The 19,244-nt window shown below is 34.1% G+C and overlaps 1 long non-coding RNA gene across 1 annotated transcript in view; it reads left to right on the top strand.

Annotated features, from left to right (window-relative positions):
* Positions 1-11,094: 11,094 nt before the first annotated feature.
* LOC144377548 (uncharacterized) overlaps positions 11,095-19,244 on the top strand; it is a 175,949-nt gene continuing 167,799 nt past the window's right edge. The window contains exon 1 of the long non-coding RNA XR_013438543.1: positions 11,095-11,168. This is a non-coding gene — a long non-coding RNA (uncharacterized LOC144377548). The remainder of the gene's footprint in view (positions 11,169-19,244) is intronic.

Here is a 19,244-nt window from a genome sequence, read left to right on the forward strand (position 1 = left end):
CTTTTGTACCCAGGATTGAATTTTGGGGTGCTTAACCACTGAGCAATGTCCCTAGCCCCTTTTGTTTAATTTTAAATTTTTTTTAAAAAGTTTGTGGTAGGGTCTTGCTAAATTGCTCAAGACCTTGTTTATTTGCTGTGGCTGGCTTTAACTTAGGATCCTCCTGCCTCAGCCTCCCCAACCATTGGTATTATAGGTGTCTGGCTTATTTGGTATCCTTTATACTCTAAACCAGAGAACTATTAAGAGGGAGAGTTTGGTCATTATTTATTCATTTAAAAAGCTTTTTCCACTTGTATTTTTTTTAAAGAGGTGAGTTCAATAATAATAATAATACATTCTGCACTGGTTTTCTATTGCTGTATAACAAATCATTCAAAAATATGGAAAAAAACATAATTAAAACCTCACAGTTTCTTTAAATTAGCAATTCAAGATTTTCTTACATAGAAGGATCTGTGCATATATTTCTAATAAGGGTGCTATCAATATGTCAGTCTGCATGTAGTCTTCAGAAGCTTCCAAATTGGCCCACTCACATCACAGTTGGCAGGAAGCCTCAGGATCCTTTGGCCCTGTGTCCTGCCAATGCTACTTTTAAGAGTGTCCTGAAGACATGGCAGCTGGCTTCTCCAAGTGACTGATATAAGAGATACAGGAAGTTGAAGCTGAATTGACTTTCACTATTTAGCACCAGATAATATTGATGAAAAGTATGACTAGATGTGTAGCCCTGTGGTAAACCATGTGCTTAGCATACATGAGGTGCTGGGTTCAACACATAGCAACACACACACACACACACACACACACACACACACACATAATAGTTCATTAGCTTAATTAGGAATCAGTCATTAGGTTCAGCAAACTTACTTAAAAGATGGTGTGGATTGTATTTTGGCTTTAATGTAGAAGAATATGTATAAGAATTTGTATCTTAAACTGCCATACATACCAATTTTTTTTTCCTTGAGACAGAGTCTCAGTATGTTTCTTAGGCTGGCCTAAACTCCTGGGCTCAAGCAATCCTTTTGCCTCATCCTCCTCAGTAAATGAGACTATGGGCACATGCCACAGCACCTGGATCCCATCAATGTTTTTTTGTAGAGAACATCCTCATTTCCAAGAGACATTTCAGAGACATTTGCATTTGTAGGTGGTATCCTTCCCAGGTGTCCTAGATTGGCAGTGTGTAAACTCATGGACACCTTTCACATATACTAAGTTTAAGAGTGAATATGGATCTTTTACTGCTCTAAGACTCAATTTCTCTTTTTCTGATTCATTATAACAGTGAGGTCATAAAATTTTTACAAAAGTTAAATAAAGGAAAGTAGATAAAGTGATTATCACTGTGAATGATGGATAGTAAGCAATTAATGACTATAAGTGACAGTTGTCAGTATTATTATGATCACAAGCAGATGTGAAGAATCTTGTTTCAGTTAGCTTTTGTGTATCTAAGACCAAAATACTCAATAAGAACAACTGACAGGATGGAAAGTTTATTTGGAGCTCACAGTTTCAAAGGTCTCAGTCCACAGAAGGCCAACTCCATTGCTCTGGGTCCAAGATGAGGCAGCACATCATGGGGGAAAGACATGAAACAGGAGAATTGCTCAGTTTACTGCAGGTTCAGGAAGCACAGAGCAAAAGAGGAATGAAGGAACCCTAGAGAAGATGTGCCATCCAGGGCATGCCCCGAGGGACTCACGTCTTTCACTCATACCCCACCTGCATACAGTTTTTACTCAGTCCATTTAAATGAGGATGAACTTAACAAGTTACAGTTCTCATAATCAAATCATGGTACATCTGACTATCCCTGTATTAGCAGGATCTTTTGAGTACACCTCACATTTAAGTCCTAACCATCCTGCACCATATGGTTTTCTCTGCTGAGATCCTACCTGAGGTATGATTTGACTTACCACCAAAGGCAAAAGAAATTCTCAGGTTTTATACAGAGTCACAGACACTTTCCACAGTAGCTGTGTGAAATTTAGAAAAGAATAGAATGTCATGGAGAAGAACTGCAATTTTCCAGTTAATCTATTCCACTGGAAAATGTGATCTTTAATTTTAGGTTTCCATTGTGTTCTTCCTACATATCCAGGGTTAGTTTTGCGTGGATAAGGAAGGAGGGGAAGGTGAGCTCACTATAAAAATTAGGAGATTTGTTGTTCATTTAGTGCTTGTAGTTCTTGATTTTGTAAAATCTCAAGTAAAATGTGCTGATTAATTCTTATTTGACTAACCAAATAAATATTGGTTTAGGGATATCATAGAGTCCCAAATGAAATGGTAGTACTATAATTAGTGTACAAAATATATTTTACCTGAACACATAATGATATGGTTAAACAGAAAACAAAACAAAAAGACGAAGCACAAAACAACAACAGCAACAACAAAAACACATTGAATTGGGGATCAAAAGTTACCTCATTGATTAGGTGACAATTAGGCTATTTATTGCTCAAACAGCTTCTGTAGTCTGAGTTCTAATTATAATTACTTTTTTCTATTTTATTTTTGTCAATTTAGAGCTATCTCTAAGATTCTATAGAAATGGAGATAAAATCTGCAACTATCATTTTCCTACTCCTGTTTTAGTAGAGGTAAAATTAAAATCCATGTTGAATTTCACTTTTTCCCAAAGGAAAGATATTCCTATGTTTCACATTTCCAGAATGATATTAGACTCAATTTTTAAATTTTTTATTTTCAAATTCTGTGTTAACTAATGAAATATAAACATAGATGACATGCCTTAAAAAAAGTAGTAACACTACCCAAGGTGCTAAAGTTATCTCCATTTCCTTTCCCTTTCTTTTGTACTGATTTTACATAATAGCTAAATTTCTAGCATTAGAATCACTCTTTTAATTTAGATGTGTATTCAGATTGCAAGTAAAGAAACAAGAAAATTATAGCACAATCACTCCTTGAGCTGTGTCTCCTGTTTTTCTTCTCAGCATCACTAATGTAACGCAGGTGTTTTCTAAGAGTGATAACCTAGACATATGAAAACATCAAAATTTAATAAAGAGAAGAGAAATGTCAAAGTTACTTAAGTTAGGCAAAACTATATCTTCCAACTAATTACAGAAAGTAAGTTTTAATTTTTAAAATGTAGAATTTAGTAAATATGTCATGTTATGACTTTAATTCAGAACATAAATCTGGTAATGGTCTGGGATTTATACCATGTAAAATAAAAATATGAAGAGGAAAAGGGGGTGGGTCAAAATATATATATATATATATATTTTTAAATATAATGAATAATTCTGTGAATCTCATAATGGAAAATGCTAGGTCCTTTGTCAATTCACTTTTTATTCTTTTTCTCCATCTGCCTTTCATTCCATATCCCAAGTGGCCATGTCAGAGTAGGAAAGCTAGACTTTCAAAGTTTATATTGTTTGCTTGGGCACACAAAAAAGGGTCATTGTGGGAGACATTCTCAGAAGTTCTCCAAGATCTAACTTTAATACCGTGGCTCCTCTTCAAATTCATTACTGTGAATTCTTAATGTTTCATTGGTAATTTTCCCAAAATTCATTTTATTGAATCCATTCTTTCCTTCATGAAGATAAAACCTACTACACATTAGTTTTAAAGTAATCAAATCTTTAGGGGAGTAGGGAGGGAAAAGCAAAGGTGAGGCCATTTTTCAATTTTAGAATATATTTAATGGACTGACTCCCCTTTCAATGTCTTCCTTGTAGAGACCACTTCTGAGTCACTCATTCTGGTGATAAATAGTGTCAAAGATATCTGAAATATCTTACATATTCTTTCTTTGTGTAACAGACTCTTTGTGTATTTTTTTCATTACAAATTAAATAGGAGAATTATTTTGACAAAATGTCATGGGTAGAATTTGAGAGAACATCTGAAGCAAGAAGGGTGGTTGAAGAAGGTCCTAGAAATTCACAGGATTAATTTAGAAGTGTTGAACTGGACATCAGAATAGAAAAGGGTGGAAAAAATGTATTTCATTATTCAGTCCAGATCTAACCTAGTGTAAATTCCTGTTCAGGGACTAGATTCATTATGAATGCAGCTGTTTGGAACTCATTAATTTAGAAAAGTTGGTGTATGTATAAGCTTTTCTTTAAAAATACAGGTGGAAAACTTGATATATTTCAAATAAAGTAAGGTAGTTACATACGTGGTCTGATTCTTTTGGTAACATAAAGAATTTCCCATAGGTCAGATAGTTGATGGATGTGAAAACATCGAGTGGTGAATAACCTGAGAGAGCAATCTCTGATGATCTTCAAAATACCAAATCTGATGAGTAATGTAAAAGTAACTTTAGTTAGCATAACCTATGTAGTATACACAACTTCTGTTTTTTCTTCAGTGTGAGCTTTAGCATATTTGTTGTGTTGTGATTTAAGACATATAAAGAGAGTCAGACTCCATTTTGCCATTTATTTATTAATTATTTTGGAAAAAATATTATTTAATTTTCTGTTATTAATAATGGTCCCCATTAACATAGTTCTATTGTTTCTTGTTTGGTTTTCTCAGAGGATATAAAAAGTTGAAAGGAGGATATTTCTCACCCTAACAACAAGCAAAGATAAATGAAATTAAAAATCATATTTTTCTTGAAATCATCACAATTGTAAGATTGTAATGTAAACAAGAACTCATAAATCTCTGAAAAGAAAAGTATCACCAAGAATGGATGGGTTAGAAGCACAAGATTACCTGGGACATAGCAAAAATAAAATTCCATATTTTAAAACATAGTATGAGTTCCTGTGAGAGTATGGAATCCCTAGAAATTTTTGCAGAAGCATTGATCTCACAGTAGAAGGAGAAATAAAGGCCCTTAATTCCAATATTGTCCCATTCTCAGGTTCTAGGAATTAAGTCTTAAACATACACATTTTAGAGAAGACACAACTCAGCCCATAATATACCCAAAGAAGTAAAAAGGTAAAAAACAATCTTGATGAAGGGAAAAGAGTTTGGAAAAGACCTGCTCTGAGACATAGGCACATCAGAAAAGTCAAAAGCTGAGATTGGAAGAGGAAATTTAAGAAAACTTCTTTTGCAACCCAACACCTACACTAAGCCAAAGGCAACCTCAGAGTAACTTTATCCCAATGGATCTAGATATAACAACTTCTCAAAGATTATGTATCTGAACCTCAACTGTAACTCTGATTTCTGCTTGCTCTTGAATGATCAATCTCTAGTATGTCCTATACTTTTCCCTTTTCCTAAATCTGAGCATCATTCCACTTAACACAGTACCTCCCTTGATCCAGCCTCTGAATATTGCTATTCATAGTTGCCATATATGTAGAGCTGAAATTATATTAATAATAACCATAGTAAATAGATCTGTAGCACTAATAAAGAAAATAATTTATGGTTGAACATTATAAGTCTCTTTTCTTTAAACTGTCTTTATATGCCTCTACCACCTGAGCCTCCAGATTCCTGCCTTATCTATGTCTCTCTCATTTGTATTTTTCTTTCTTCCTACTTTCTGAATTTCTATTGACAATGCTTATTTTGTGTGTGTGTGTGTGTGTGTATGTATGTTTATAACAAATGAATATGACTGTCTCATTTACTCTCCTTTAAAAACTCCAGTTACACAAACTCCTGGCTTCTGCATTTGATTATATCTGTGCTTGGCCAATTTCCCCAATTAACTACATGATTCACTTTACTATATCATTTAGGTATTTGTGTAAATGCTAAACAGCCATCATAGCTACCATTTAATATTGCATCTATCTATCCATTTCATTGTTGTATTTTTTACATACCACTTACTACTTACTATTATATATTTTATTTAATTATTTTGTCTATGATCTCTACTTTTTATAAACTGTCAGCTTTAAGAAGGCATTAACTTTGTGTTTAGGTGTTTTTCTCCTTTAGCTATGTATGTACAGAAATGAAAGTTTTCCCGCTACATCCACAAATTTAGTATTTTATTTATTTATTTATTTATTTATTTATTTATTTATTTATTTTAAAGAGAGAGTGTGTGTGAGAGAGAGAGGGTGAGAGTGAGAATTTTTTTTAATATTTATTTTTTAGTTTTCGGCAGACACAACATCTTTGTTTGTATGTGGTGCTGAGGATCAAACCCGGGCGGCAAGCATGCCAGGCTAGCAAGCTACCGCTTGAGCCACATCCCCAGCCCCAAAAATCTAGTATTTTAAATATCTACTTATCATATTACTCATATTAATTTTCTAAAACAAAAGTAAATATAGGAAAGTAATAATTGTGAAAATGGTTTTAATTTTTCTATTTAAGATATTGATCTGCACAGGGTGTATGAAAGAGAAAATATTTTATTTCATTAAGAAAATTCAGGATCTAGAGGAAGCAGATATTCTTATCATGCATTTGGATATTTTCTTGAATTGTGAATGTGACACTTTTGAGAGTCACTGGTGCATGTTGAAGGTATTTAGAGGTTAACTTCTAAGTTAAAGCCAAGAACGTGTAAAGATCCAGAAATTAGTGGAAATACGGAATCTGTAAGCCACCAATGAGAGTGTAACTGGGCCACGAAAGATAAGAGTGGCACAGATATTTAAAGTAGAACCTGTTGAAAAGTGAGAGCTGTGTTCTTATCATGTATAAATATACATCAGATATTGTTCTCAATGAATATTTTTTTTAATTTATAAGTTTATACCTAGGAACATGAAGCCAGAGAGGAACAAGAATTAGTGAGGTCAAGAGAAAGACTTTTGGAACTGACTTAATTTGAGACTGTAATTATCCTCACAATAATATACATAAAGGGTCAGTTGTATTCAAATTACAAAGCTAGCATTTTTTGACATAGATTGGCAATCATCATCTTTATATATCATTCATTTACACTCTTTAAACTAAGTTCCAAATATTATACTGGCAGTAGTGTGGATGAGGCCATGTTTTGTCAATTTGGTTTAGCTAATCAGTAAACAGAAATAAGAAAATGTTATAGCAATCCTGAGCTTTCATGATCATGTAAAATATAATCGCTTTTAATATTTGAACTTGAATTTTGTCCAAAGATAAAAGTCAAACTCATATAGGAATAGAACAAAATTACATAATTATGATGATATATGCATGAATGGATTACTCAGAATATGTTTTTAAACCATCATGGTATCCTGCACTGATTTACATTATTGAGGCTTATACTGTTCCTAATTAAAAGGACTTTAAAAAGAAAGCAGAATATGTAGAGTTAAATGTTAATATATTCATATGATTTTATGTATTCTTTTGAATACTCAATGGAATGCAAACTGCCTAATTCACAGTCTGTAATTCTTGAGCATCACATCATTTACCTCTTTGAAATTGGCTTCATCTCAAACAGTTTAGCCCTTGGAAAAGTGAACAGATGGCAATTTATTGCTTTAAGAATGTATTTAGTTTGGTGTAGTATAACTTACAAGTTAGGTGTTTTTGAATAAATTGTCTTCCCAATTCTCATCACATAATCAGGCTATTGGAGCTGAAATGATGGTCAGTTTGGTCTTGGTCCAATGAAACATAATAACAAAATTCAAATAAGATTTTAATAACTTTTCCTTGAAGTGTATTAAATTGTTTTAATAAGGTAACCTGCTTATTATACATGATATCTATTAAAATTTCTAAATTTTCTAAAGAAAATTAAAAATTAGTTGACTTAAATAATTATTGAGTATCTCCATCCTACTAGGCAATCCCTGTTCAATCTAGTAGGGATTCAGGGGTTTATAGAACATAACCCATTCTTTCATGTTAAAGAATTCTCTTCCCAGGAATATGATCAAAGATAATTAAACAATAGAAGGATGGAGAAATAAGGAGAGGATAAAGAAAGGGTACAAAACCTCAGTTAAACAGGAGGAATAGAGATTTTCTTTTCTTTTTTTTTGAGTTCTATTTCACAGCATGGTGAATATAGCTAACCATTGAGTTCTGTACATTGCCATACCACCAAAAGGATAGATCTCAAATGCTGTAGTAATGAAAGCTATCAAATTTTTTAGGTGAGGGAAGGGATGGTTAATGCCCTTTGATCCTTCCACATTATATTAAAACTTTGCTACATTTCACCTCATCAACATGTACACTATAATTTGTCAACACACACAAAAAAACTAACAAACAAAAAGCAGACAAGGGATGTGGGGATTTGGCTCAGTTGTAGAGCAATTGTCTGACATGTGTGAAACCTGGGTTCAATCTCCAGCACTGCCAAACAAAACACAGAAAAACAAACAAACAAACAACAACAAAAAACACACACACACAATTAAAAATATGATTTGCTAAACCTTAAATCATATTCCCCATATAATCATTTTTCAGAAATAAATTACTCTAAAGACTTTCAGAAGTTAAAGTAACTCTTTGAGAAAAACTTTGAAATAGAAACTAGAGGAGAAGGAAAAGCATAACTTTGGTACTGCAAATATTCAAATAGGTTTTAACAATATCTTAAGTAACTTTTTGACTTATTATTTTATTATTCTTTTCTCATTTAAGAAATTTTAGGAATTTTCCCCATAAATAATTTAGGAATAATTTATAAAATACTATAAAATCTCAGAAAAAACATTAAAACAACAGATTTTTATTAAACTAATGATTCTTATCTGAATATTATACTTAAATTTCTTACCAAATATGTCTCAAGTACCATCTTTATCATTTTCTATTTAATCACTTCATTTATGTATTTGAACAAGAAAAGCACTTTGTGTCTTTTGTGCAGTTAAACTGAACTAAGAGAAAATGATTATAGAAATTACATGGGTTTTGAATGTACAAAATACAAATGAAAGAGACTTATAGTTGTTTATAATAAAGAGAGCTAACATAAAGTAGAAAACCTAATTTTCAAAAAAGATGAAAATGATGAGTAGAGTAGACATAAATTCAATGCCATATAGAGAAAGAATACCAAGGTCAGAAGAATTGGAGATGAGGAAGGAGTAGGAGTTAAGAAAGAGCAAGGAGCTAGCATAGCTAGCACACATGTGATGATGAAGTAAATGAGGTAACAGAAGCATTAGATTACAGTGTCTTGTAAGACGTTTTATAAATATTTTTCTAGTGCAATAGGGAGACAGGGAGAATTTTTAAATCTACAGAATTGCATTATAAGATTTATATCCCATGCTAAACTCTGACAACTTTGCTAAATATAAGGGAGACTAGAATAGTTGAAGGACAAGTATTTGAGACTCTAGCATGAATATAGTTTTGGTGCTAGCAGAAGAAATAAAAGGCACATAAGTTGGATATAGTAATTGATTGTGAGTAGGTAACAAAGAGTAAACAAATTAAATAGGACACACAGATTTTTTGACTTGAGCAAAAACAGATAGTAGTTTGCTTCACAGGCCAAACTTTGGACATTCTGAGTAATGTGACACCAACTCTAGTTGTTTCCTCAAGCAGGTGTACACACAGCAAGCAGAGAGCTTTCCACTACAGGAAAAAAGAAGAAGAAGAAGAAGGAGAAGGAGAAGAAAGAAGAAAGAAGAAAGAAGAAGAAGAAGAAGAAGAAGAAGAAGAAGAAGAAGAAGAAGAAGAAGAAGAAGAAGAAGAAGAAGAAGAAGAAGAAGAAGAAGAAGGAAGAAGAAGGAAGAAGAAGAGGAGGAGGAGGAGGAGGAGGAGGAGGAGGAGGAGGAGGAGGAGGAGGAGGAGGAGGAGGAGGAGGAGGAGGAGGAGGAGGAGGAGGAGGAGGAGGAGGAGGAGGAGAAGGAGAAGGAGAAGGAGAAGGAGAAGAAGAAGAAGAAGAAGAAGAAGAAGAAGAAGAAGAAGAAGAAGAAGAAGAAGAAGAAGAAGAAGAAGAAGAAGAAGAAGAAACTAGTTGTTGTTTTTTTTCTCGGCAAGGTGATGGAAATCATATGACTTGTTGAAGTACCAAAATGAGAATATGTAATGAAAAGCTCAGAGGCCCAAAATGAAGATAAAAGATACTTCAGTGCTTAAAGCATTGGATTTACCGTGGACAGTGTGTGTGGGGGGGAGAAAATAGAAAAAAATCTGGCTAGAGAATGAGAGAGGGTAACACGGAATTTTGTGTCCTGGCAAAATTAATGGTTGGCATAATAAATGATCAGTTGACCTATTAAACTATATGGAAAGGTCAACCAATTAAAAATAGTAAATGTGGTAAGAAACATTTTTTTATGTGCAATAAATGCCAATGCCAAAATAGACTTATGAGAATTAAAGTTGAGAAAATAAAGAATGTAAATAATTCTTCAGAAATTAAACCATGAAGTGGAGGAAGAAAGAAGGAAGGAGAAAAAGTAACACATATTTAGCAATATGGGAAAATGTTAAACAGATCAGTTTATTTATATTCTGTGTCATGTACTGATATGTCTCATGTTTATATCAAGATCCACTGAACTTGGTAAAATACTGAGTGAGTTACTTTAATTTATGTAAAATTGATTTTTATGAAATATAAATGTGGATAAGAATTGTGCCTATTTAAAAGACATTTTGAGAAGTAAATAATAGAGAAAGCAAATATTTTCTATTGAAAGTAAAATAGACCTTAGGCTAATATATATATCCCCAAATCATGAAATTATACAATTTTATTGAGTATTTATTATTTAATAAAAAAAAGTAGGACAGGGGAATTTTAAAAATGTATTATCCACCATAAAAAAAGCAATGGCTTTCTTGGGAAGATTATCACGTGTAGAGATGCTTTTTCAGTATCTTATGTTTGGTAGGTATCTGGATCAAACCACCACAAAAGTGTATGTCATCCCTATCACAAATTAATCCCTGCTTTCTAAGAGATGCTTCTTGTGTATAAATATGTAAAAACAAGTTCCACTATTATGTATAATTACAATGCACCAATAAAACATTGGTAAATAGATGCACTTCTACTCAAATTCATATCTGAAAGCAAATTTCTTATCTAAATATATTTACTAAATACATGCATGATTCAGGTTTTTGCCAAGAAAAAAAAACCACACAGGATGTATGTGTGTATGTATGTATATAAGTTTGTTTATGTACATTGCGATAGATTTCTTAATGTCTCTCAATCTCTCTCTCTGTGCAGGAGGCCCAAGGAAAAGTGCAAGCTGAGTACAAAAGAAGTCAGCTGGAAGAATCTGTTCTTGCTTTAGAAGGTCAGTATTTGTTCTACTAAGTCCTCCACCCAATGGATAAGACTCATATTCTTTGTAGAGAATAATCTACTTTACTCAAAATCCACTGATTTAAACCTTAATTATATCATCAAAACCACTTCAGAAAAGTCAGAAAAATAACTTATCTGGCACCCTGGCTCAGCCAAGTTAACACATAATCTATGTTCTTATAAAATTTAATTGTGGAAATGTTAGCAAACACTGCTTTGGAATTTATAGAAAGAAAAGGAGAAATTTCACTAATTTTCTTATTTGTTTTATTCTTTTTTTTCATGTTTTGCTGCTACTATGAACACTACCATGTTTAAGATTGTTGATATCATGCTTCTTGGTTAACTAAAATAATAAATTAAATTTAAAGAAAAACAGAGGGCAGAGCTCATTTTCTTTGGAAACAATCGTGGGACTAGTTTTCAGTAGAAAGCCATTGCATCTAAAATACATGAAAAAAATAATTATTATACAAATGTGAAGTGATAGAACCACCCTAAGATGAAAAATCCATGTCTGGAGTCTGATTTAATTTTAACATTTACAAAATGGATAAAAATTAGTTTTCTAATTTAAGTGAAAAATTAGAATAACAATTTAATTTTAAGTATGTTCTTTGGACTATGAACAAGCAAATCTCTTGAAATTGTGACTGAGATTTCAGTAGTGACTAAGGGGCAAGAAAATGGGAAATTCTTATTGTAGCCTTATAGCTTATAAACTTTTTTAAACATACAGGTAAATCTATGATGTCATACTATAATTATAAAATTTTTCTTTCTTTCATGCAGTCACATTGAAAGAAATCTCTTAATTTTGAAGTAGTTAATCAACCAGAATTACCATAGATCAATGCAAGTTGAATAAAGTTAGGTTCTATCTTTTTAGACCCAGATAGTCATTATTACAAATTGAAACAGCCTTTTATCCTCAATTCAAGATAAGGAATTCAATGTAATCACTGTAATTAATTTAGCTGCACTTAGGAAAGTAGCGAAAAATATATAAAATGAGACTGCTATGAAGTACAGATAGTATAAATTCTTACAGCATCTCTCAGGTAAGCTTTCATTATTTATTAAGACTTTCATATTTCTAGGTAAGTATTTCTTGTGGAGATTAGTTCAAAGTGATGTTTTGTTATCTCCACATTTAGGGTCAAGTACTGCAGCTGTGATGTTACTGTTTTCTTTATGACTTCAGCAAAAAATCATGAAATAGCTCAATAAGCATGCAGTATCTCCTTTAGTAGCATATTCCAAATTATAACTGTGCCATGTTGGATTGAATTTATGCTTGAAATTTTAGTTTGGCTTTCTTTGTATTATAGAATGAAGGTTTAATAGGTACATAAAATCAGTCTGCTGATCAGTATGCATTTTTTAAAATTAGAAATGCCAATAAAATAAAATATATAGACCAAATGACAAGCTGATTTTAATAGCAGCATGGAAATATGCCAAGACTTAATTTTTAGAACAATAGAATACAATAACAGTATGAATAATGGTAACTCATTGGCTTCTTTTTTATCAATGCATATTAATTATATAGAAAAATGGGATTCATTGTATTGTGTCATACATGCATACAACATCTTTAGTCATTTCCACCCCAATAAACCTTTATTGTCTTCACTCACTCTACCCTGGTCTTCATCTTCTTCTTTGGTAGTCTCCCTTTTACTTCCATACACTATTTAAGACGAATGAGATATGCTTTTTTTTAAATTGTATTAACAATCTTTGGAGAAATTCATAAAATAATATAGAATTTACACAATGTGGTAAACAGGGTTTAGTATTAATTCTGCTTTAGAAAATATTGAAAGGCAGAGTCTATAATTGTGTTTGTGGAGAACTGAGTGATTCTGTGGTGTAAACATATTCTAATTTAAAGCCATTATCTGTAATAAATATATTGCAAAGAAATAAGATGTTGGATACATCAAATCCAAAGTAGTGCTGGTAACTCTAATTTGTAGCTTATTCAATTTATTGAGAAATTTAAGAAAATGTCATGTGTAGATTCTGCCATTTGTAATGAACTGTATTGGGGCAATGCAAAGCTAAACTAAGTAGCAGCCTTTGCTCATTCAGACAAAAACCATTGCATTTTATCCTCTGAATATTAATTCTTACTTTTATGTAAATGTGTTTCTCATAACTTAATCCAAAATGCAGCAGCATTGGGAGTGAGGGCAGAATGGGGGATGTTCAGGCGTGGAGGGCTGCACCGCTGTGGTTATCACAGTCATACAAAAGCCTAGTGAGGGTCGTTTTACTCTCTGCTCCTCTCAGACATTTTGGTGACCTCTTTGCTGGAGGAAACAGCAATACAATATCATCCTGGAACCAGAGAACTAAACATGCTAGTGCCCCGATCTTGGACTTCCCTGCCTCCAGAACTGTGAGCAATAAACCAATCTTTTTCAATTACCCAGTATAAGGTATCTTGTTTTTGCAGAAGAAAATGAACAAACACATATCTATTCATTTAATTTCTATTTAAAAAACTATAAATAACAAAGTAAAACTTGGGTATTAGAACACATTCTCACTTTATTTGAGCTCATCTTTAAGTCCTAGATGTTGAAAATTCATGACATACCTTCACAAGACCTCAAAAACCCATATATATATATATATATAATTTCTAAAATATTATATATATATAATTTCTAAAAATATTATATATATATAATTTCTAAATTATATATGTATACATATATAATTTCTAAAAATATTCAACCAATCTCATCTATACATACGATATAAAAAAAGGTAAAGTACATGATAACAGCTAGTAGGTTTGGAATTCCTTAGATTTGCATCTCCTGTCTCATATACATGAGGTAATATTAAAGCACGATGTTTAACTAGGCTCTATCTATGAACTTTAAATGAAGAATCAGTGATGTTTTACAAATTTCTTATGGCAAGGCTAAGCCACACAAAGTACTTTTTAAAAGATATGATTCAGCAGATTGTACCTAGTTGAAAGTTTTAATTCTTTAGATGGATTTCATAAGTAAGCATAGGTTGTGATATTTAAAAAAACAATTGCAGTAAAAGATTAGTTGTAGAGTCCTGGATTTGCTAACATATCCCTGAAATATAAAATGCTATTTATTCTCCTAAATTCTCTTAGGTGCACTCCACCTCTCTATCTATCTATCTATCTATCTATGTTCAAAACACACACACACACACACACACACACGTGTGTGTGTGTGTGTGTGTGTGTGTGTGTATGTTTGGAATAGTGTGTGGCCCAGTATATACTATTTTTAGGTATCAGTTGTTTGAATCTTGACTAATGAACATTTTTCAATACTATCTGTTATTTATTGATTCTACATTTCATAATTATTTTTCTCTTCATTTGTTTACATGTTTATTCCTTTAGTGGGTTTTTAAAATAAAAGTTATATTAAGATGCAACATTACCCTCAAATTTACAAAGAAAAGAATCTGGATAATGGGAAACTTATAGAAAAGAAGCTGATGATATGTTTACTAAGATGCTTTAAAGCCTATGTCTACAGTGAGCTATACCATTAATACACAGGACACATTTGTGTCTTTCCACAATGTCAGAATTTATTAAATAATAGTAAATACACAAGCTACATCAATTTCTCCAACTTTAAGTCACTAAATAGTCATGGTTCACTTGGCATCTGGACAATGGCAATCACAAGTTCTCTTGTTCTATTCCAATTAATTGCTTATATCTATAACCTTCAAGTCACACATCACATTCCACATGATGATGCATGGGTTACAGAACAGCTAAGAAAGAGATAACAATGGCCACAAGGTTTAGGGAGGTAAAGCAGAAATTAAATTTAGAGAAATGGTACAGATGCAAAAGAGTCACTGTAGGTAGCCAGATAAAATTCAGCTAAAGAACTTACCTGAGGCTTGAACTTATTTAAAACATAGAGCACTTCAGAGATCTGAGGTATTCAAAGTTGTTCAAGGGAAAAGACCAAAGGCTCCACATGGCAACTAGGTTTAAAGTGGAATGGATTGATCTGGGAGATCAAGCTGAGCTAAAAACCTGGGGCTAAGGTCAGGAATTCATCGCCTGTGAACCTCATGACACCTCACCAGGTTGTCCAGACTTAGGTATGTGCATGGCCATACCACTGATTAGATATCTTTCTTTTCTTTTATTTGTTTTTGGTGAGAACATTGCATCATTCACTGGTATAGTGTGATTGATAAGCTAACGGGACCTGTTTCTCCAATATTAGTTTGATATGCCCATGCATCTGGGCAACTCTGATTTAATTTAATAAGTTTATAGGTTGTGATTTTTTATTAAAACAATCAATTTATTTGTCATTTTATGACTTATGATTATCCTATACAGCAGGAGGTTGCTTTTTTTTGGAGAAATCTAGGTAGTTCTTTTCCCCTATATGATTTCTCCCATATATATATATATATATATATATATATATATATATATATATATATATATATATATATATTTCAGGATCTGGTGTTATGGTTTGGATATGAGGTGGTTCCTAAAAATCTCCTATTTTTTCCAAGTGTTCAGAAGTTAAATTACTGTATTATGAGAATTGTAATCTGATGAGTGATGAGTTCAACCTAGTTTGAATGAACTGACTGGGTTGTAACTGTAGAGGGAGGGTTTGGAGGAGGTGAACTACTGGGGGCATGCCATGGAAGAATGCATCTTCCCTGTGGCACTCTGTACCCCCATTCTCTGCCTCCTCATTTCCATAACAGAAGCAAATTTCCTCTGCTGCTCCCTTCACCTATGGAATGCTACTTTATCTTGAGCACAAAGCAATGGAGTCAGCCATCTATGGACTGAGACTTCTGAAACTGTGAACATCAAATAAACTTTCCCTCTTCTTAGTTGTTATAGGGTATTTCAGTCACAGTGATGCAAAGTTTGCTTGAAACTGAAATTGATACTGAGAGTGGGGTTATTGCTGGAACTAACTGACCATGGGGTCCTGAGGCCTTTGGAGCTGGTTTGAAGGAGGAATTTTGAAAAGATTGGAAATTCAGGCTGGAGAAGCTTTAGAATGTTCTAAGTAGAGCTTAAAGGATGATTCTGGAGGAAGCTTAGAAGACCAGAATGGCAATAAGAATGAGGACTGTGATTCATAAGTTTTCAGAGGAAAATAAGGAAGTCAGCTGAAAATGAGGCTAGAGGCCACTGATGTTACATTCTTGCAAAGAAATCAGCTACATTTTTTTCATGTCCTGAGACTTTGTGTGAACCTGAATTTAAAGGGGATTTTCTAATTAATCTGGCAGAGGAAATTTCAAGACAGCATAGCATTGAGTCAGTGGAGTGGATATTGTTGAAAGCTGTTAGCCTGGTATACTGTGGCAGGGTTTTTAGCCCCCCGCCCCCCCACGTTTCCTCCTAACCTGTAGGAGAGATGGGGAAAGCATGCCCCAACCAGGAAGAGCCAAGAAAGGAGAGGGCCAACTGGCCGCCAGCACCCAGCCCTCCCTCCTGGAGGGCAAACAGATGTGCCAGGGAGACCAGTCAAAGCAGGAGCTCATTTATTGAGAAAACACACAGCTAATAAAATGTACAGGAGCCAATCAGGATAAAGGTCAGCAGGGTGAGGAGAGTTCATGTGTACACCCATCCTACAGGTAGTAATGGGTGACATGAGCTGTCCATGAGGACAGAAGTGTTCTGAGCCTATCCTAGAGGTGGTTCCATTCTTCATCACAACCCAAGGCAATGCCTTCTGGCTAATCGCCAGGCGCTTATCTTAGCCACATATGGCCCCAGGACTGGGAAGCTGGTAGCAGCCAGCAAGTTAAGTTTCCTCTTTTCTGATGCAACATGCCCCAGGTTACATCATGCCCTAGAATACTGTGAGAATTTGAAGCAAAAAAAGGCTAAGGGATTTAAAAATTTCAGCTGAGGAGAAATGTGCGTGAGTGGTGGGGCCAAGGTACACACACATACATGCTTTTTGAAGAGATCAGGCATGTTAAGTACTTTTATAACCCACTTGAATATAATGTATGAAATATGATACGTCAAGAACTTTGTGATGTTTTGAACAACCAATAAAAAAAAAAGAAAAAAAAAAAAACACTACACATGGGATGGGTGTGTAACTCAGTGATAGAATGCTTGCCTAAACTGGGTTCAATCCCCAGCATCACCAAATAAATAAATAAATAAATGACACCAAAAACCAAACAAACAAAAAACATAAGCAATAGGGAAGAATTGAGGGCATCCTTGGACTTTGCAAGATCATGCCCACTGCTGGTTAAAGGATGTAGAAGGGAAAATTCCTCTGAGAAGAGATCTCACAGAGGAGCCTAGAAAGATGTTTCATCATGCTATGCCACACAGGCGCTTGGAGGCTGCTGCAAACTTGATTCTTCTGTAAAACCCAGGTATTTCACATGCTAGAGTCAGACTTTGGCCTCATTCACATGGTGTTGGCTCTGCAGGAATAAAGGATGCCTGAGTTAAGGGGCTTAACTCAAGTTAAGGGGCTTAACTTCTGGAGGCTTCCATTGAGATTTCAAGAAAAGGTCTGGAGGCCCAAGTGCATGCAGTAGGGTCAAAATCCATGTGGACTGACCCTTAAAGGGTAAAGTCTAAAACTGTAAATGTGAAGACAAAGTTGAAATGGAGACCTGAGGAATTAAGAGATGCCCCTAACATGGACTGTCTACTGGGAAAATTGTTTGGCTTCAGAGAGAGCAGGTTAAAAGAGAGGGTGTGTGGGCTACAAATAGCAAGATCAAATGGGCAGGGCTGCCCGAGCCCTTTGAACATAACTTTTCACAGTGAAGTGTTCTAGATGTTCTATGTGGAGTGGTATTACAGATAGGGTTATGGACCCTACTTGCCATGCAGTGTTTTGGTCTTGCTTTGGCCTCATCCCTACTTTCTGTGCCCCGCTACTCCCACTTGGAATTAGAATGCTCACTCTCTGTCACCTGTACTTTGGATTATTTGCTTTCCATTTTTATTTATTTATTTTATTTTGGGGAACCAGTGATTGAATCCAAGGATGCTTAACAAATAAGCGATATCCCTAAGCCCCTTTTAAATTGTATTTTGAGATAGGGTCTTGCTAATTTGCTAAGGCTGGCTTTCAACTTGCAATCTTCCTTCCTCAACCTATAGAGCCATTGGGAATACAGGCATGCACTGCTGTGCCTGGCTATAACTTGCTTTTGTTTTTTACAGGGGATCACAGATAAAAGTTTATCTTGAGGCTCAGAAGAGCCTTTGGAGCAATGTTCCAATTATAGACTATGAGACTTTTGGAGGTGGACTAAATGAATTTTGTATTATGAGATAGACAACTGTTTTGGGGGTTCAAAGGCATAATGTTATGATTTGGATATGAGGGGCTCCCTAAAACCTCCTGTCAATGGAAGAATATTCAGAAGTAAAATAATCAGATTATGAGAGCTGTAACCTAATCAGTCAATTCTAGTTTGAATAGAGTGACTAGGACATTACTGTATTCAGGTAGGGAGTGGCTAGTGGAGTTGGATCACTGGAGGTATGCCTGGGAAGGGTGTATTTTTTCCTATGGATCCTCTTTCACATCTACCTCCTTGCTGCTATGAGAGGAACAGCTTCCCTCTGCCATGCCCTTCCCCTATATGTGTTCCATCACCTTGGGCGCAGAGCAGTGGAGTTGGCTAATGATGAACTGAGACTTCTGAAATTGTTGTCCTCAAATAACCTTTTTCTCCTCTAAGTAGTTCTTACTAGTTCTCAGGTATTTCAGTCATAGTGACACAAAAACTGACTAAACTGGACAGTTATATACTTGAGCAGAAGAGTTAAAATCTTTCTGCGTTAGACTTTGCCGTCCAAGTGGAATAGCTCAGGGAAACTGTTTCTTTATAAAATGGAGAATTCCTCACACCCTGTATAGATTTTTATCATTTTACGTCTAAACAATTTCAAATAAAAATAAATTATGATTCATGTTTAATATAGAAACTATTGCTTTGGAAAAAAAGTTAATAAAAATACAGAATCTATCAGGTGTTAACTAATATTAACATG

This window comes from Ictidomys tridecemlineatus, chromosome 5 (assembly GCF_052094955.1).
Source record: "Ictidomys tridecemlineatus isolate mIctTri1 chromosome 5, mIctTri1.hap1, whole genome shotgun sequence".
In the NCBI taxonomy this organism is placed as follows: Eukaryota; Metazoa; Chordata; class Mammalia; order Rodentia; family Sciuridae; genus Ictidomys; species Ictidomys tridecemlineatus.